General features: G+C 50.4%; 1 long non-coding RNA gene across 2 annotated transcripts; it reads left to right on the forward strand.

Moving 5' to 3' along the window:
* Positions 1-2,953, forward strand: LOC127325553 (uncharacterized). 2 transcript variants are annotated; one of them, XR_011750692.1, is made up of 5 exons: positions 1-582; positions 674-744; positions 844-940; positions 1,420-1,505; positions 2,717-2,953. It is a non-coding gene; the product is annotated as an uncharacterized lncRNA (long non-coding RNA). The 2 variants fall into 2 exon arrangements; XR_007867229.2 differs by having other exon boundaries at positions 1,420-2,953.
* Positions 2,954-3,695: the final 742 nt, after the last annotated feature.

Consider the following 3,695-nt stretch of genomic DNA (forward strand, 5'->3'; position numbering starts at 1 on the left):
CATGGCGTGAGGAGGATGCCGTGGTCCTCCCCACCACCGCGCCCGCCTCCACCTGCTCTCCATCCCCTCCCTTTAATCCTCTCCAGATCCCCCTGGAAACCCTAGCCTCCCTCTCGTCCTCCCTCGCGCCGCCACCTCCTTTCCCCCCTCTTTTTCTTCGTCTCTGTGAACGCAACCAAGGAGCACCACCGCCACTGCCCACCATGGCGCCGCCGCTCTGTTCCATCCCCCGACGATTTGAGACCACCACCAGAAGCGCCTCGTCTTCCTCTACATCCTCGTCCAAGGAATCGACCTGAGGCGCTTTGTATCAAGCGCACGGTCGCCGATTCCTCTTTCGTCTCCGGCGAGATAATCCTCAATTACGGCAGCCCTCGTCCTCCTCCGGCCAAACCGAGCACACCACCTCCTTCCCTGCGTCGAGCCGCACCCCCGACGCCATCTCTCGCATCCTGGTTCGTCCCGTCTCCGTCGTCCCCGAGCTCGTCTGCAAGTGTCCGCCATGGCCCCTATCTCCGCTCGTTTCTGCTTCAACATGTCACGAAGCCCGTGTTCATCAACAACAGTAACTGTAGCCCAGTGGTAACAACCTTGCTCCTTGACCCGTGCGCCCTGAGATCAAATCCCCACCCCTGTGAATTAAATCCAACCTTTTGGCCTTTGTTTTGTCCAGATCTCGAGTTCAGAGATGTTTCAGCTTATGCGTGAGATCATCCAAGTCAACAACATCAGCTAGCTCTTCTGGTTCGTGCCCCTCTGATCCACCTGGTGATCTTGTGTTCAATTCCTAGCGTGGGCTATTTGTTTTTAACCCTGTGGTTCTTTTCTGCTCCACGTACACAGACGGGCCTCGGCCCAGATCCTCCGTCCCTGATCAACGCCCGCGCGGCCCGAAGTTCCCGTCGCCGACGCAGATCAGATCCGGCCCAGGACAGTGCAGGTCCGGCCCGGCCCGTCCCTTCTTTTGTTTTTGTTCAGATCTTGCAAAAATCATATCTCTCAAACCATAACTCGAAATAAAATGTTTTATATATGAAAATTGATCAGAAAAATGTGCTGGACATGAATATGCCATCTATGCTTGCTGTTGCACCATGCATCATAAAATTTCGTGGTAGTTTGCATTACCACCTAATATGTAACATATGGAATATGTGGGATATTATATAAATGTTGTCCCGGTTCCATTTAACGTTGAAGTAGCTCACCCTTGCCATGCTACTGCCATGCTAATCCACCCTTAAATTTGCCGGTAGAAAATGCAACTCCAACCTAATTTGCCTGTCCGGGGTTCCGACTCCGATTAATATGGATAAGTTGCACCGCCGCATCATGTTTGCCATGTCATGCATATCCTCTTGATCATGCTGGATCTTCTTTATCCGTAGTAGTAAGACTTGCATACGTTGTGTGTTCCAGCATTTGCTTCTTCCCGGATAGGATCACGAAGTGGTGATGTGAGTTACGACGAGTTCTCCGACAAGTTCTTCTGCAGCTTTTCACAGGCGAGCCCACCCCTTCACCTATTTTACTTTTACATGCTCTTTTGATCTATTGCTATCCTTGTGTTGCGATTCTGTTGTGTCACGTGTCCTATCCACCTGTTACCTATATGTCCGAGATACACCTCCTCGCCCTACCTATTGTTTGTTGTTTGCCAGCTTTGCGAGTCGTAGGCGAGTTTAGGGTCTTGTTGATATCTCGAGATGTTCGGGATATCTTGTTGGGAGGTTATCACATGCTATATCTTTTGTTGGAGATAATCACACTTTATTTTATTGTTAACAACTAAAATTGTAAGCAGAGGCATCTGTGAGCCCCTTTGCGAAAGCATCGGAACTTTGACTCGCTAATGTCCCCTAGGACCCGAGTTCTTGTTATACATTCCGAGATTGAGCGCTCTACCCGTACGTGGGGGAGTGGGACCCCCATCACCCACTACCTTTCCTCGAGTCTGTTTATTGGGAGCCACAACCTTGGTTTTATTTGCTCATATGCACGATGCACGATTTACTTCTGTTGCCTTCGGGTGTTTATATTATGTTTTGTACTCATATCGTGGAACGATTAGCGACAGCAGGTTGTTCACACTTAGCTTAGCCGTTGGCACAAACCTCTGGGTCCGTATCGGAGTACGGCCGAACTTCGTCACGGGTAGCTTAGTGGGGTGGCTCCCCTTAAACTTTCTCTTGCATTGGGAACGGTCTTGATGTGAGACTCCACCTGTAGTAAGTGGGTTCGAGCATGCGTATGGTTACATTTGGGCAACCCCTGCAGGGTGTACATCTTATCGATAAGCCGCGTCCGCGGTTATGGACGACTTGGAATTGTATAGCTTGATCATAGAACAACTTACACCTTATTTCCTGTTGTTAATAAATTGCTAATAAAACCCTTTCAAAAGTGTGTGTGCCTTCGCCAGTACCTCTTTGCGAAGGGGGAACGCATCGGCTGTGTTATGTTTGCAGAGTATAGAACTGTTATCTTGTGCGCTCTCTTATCTTCTCTGAGTAGACGGATGTTGTAGCGTGTCTCTATTGGATAGTAGCTTTGCTGCCGCTAAACTCCACATATAGCCGGGTGAAGTTTATACCGCCCACCAGCGAGCATAGCTGGTCTTGTCTCGCAAGTACGTGCCAATGGTACTTACCCTCGCCTTTCTTTTCTTTTTGTCTCCTCCCCCTTTTGTCGGCAACCGATGGCCCGACTTTGACAGGTACGAGATGATGACGTTAGCAAGGTTACCCTTCCGGCTTGGCCTGGGCAGGGTTATGGACGCCACTGGTTATCTTCAGGACTCTTAGTCCAATTTGTATCTTGTCCGTACTCGGACGTATGTGATCTTCTGTATGATTTGGATATTTGTATGTATCGATTTGTATCTTGACTCGTTGGAGTCGTTGTTGTAATATATGTATCTTGTGGGCTCTATTGTAATCATGTTGTAATGTTACCGCTCGTGTTAATTCCTCTGGCATCACGTGTGTGATTCGTCGCGCACGTCGTGTCGGAGGGCGTCTCTGAATCGATATCGTGCGGATTTCGGCGGGATCGCTGGAATCCTCATGGTACCGGTTCCGGGGCGTCACAACGGGTGAGCACGTCGATCCCGTCAGACCAGCCGATAGGTCGAGTGACGATGACGCGCTTGAACTCGTCGATCCGGAAGTGGGGGATTCCAGCAATCGAAGGATTCCTTCTGCGTTGACGTTGTAGTGGACGCTGCCGAAGGTCATCTCCATGTTTCCTTGTAGATCTGAAAAGTTCGAGCGGGAGGAATCGCTGTGTGGAGTAAACTCGTAGGAGCCGAATCGAATCGGGCTTCCCAGGATTGGTGATGATGGTGTCGATGAAGTCGCTGATGAAGTTGCTGGCGAAGCCGCTGGTGTCATGATTGGATCTGCCGATGACCGATCTTGTGCCGACAGGGTTCCCACAGACGGCGCCAATTGTCGAGGGTGCTCCTCGGCAATGCCCTCCGATAGGGGCTTAGGGTTGATGGAATCCTGCAAGCTGACACGAGACATCGGTTCACAGACAAGCGGGGAGAGCGATTTACCCAGGTTCGGGGCCCTCGATGAGGTAAAACCCTTACGTCCTGCCTGTTTGTTCTTGATTATGATGAAAACAGGTTACAATGGGGTGCCGAATAGTTCGGCTGTGATCTCGTCGAGATGCTAGTTGCTAGGGTAACC

The sequence above is a fragment of the Lolium perenne genome, chromosome 1 (genome assembly GCF_019359855.2).
Source record: "Lolium perenne isolate Kyuss_39 chromosome 1, Kyuss_2.0, whole genome shotgun sequence".
NCBI lineage: Eukaryota > Viridiplantae > Streptophyta > Magnoliopsida > Poales > Poaceae > Lolium > Lolium perenne.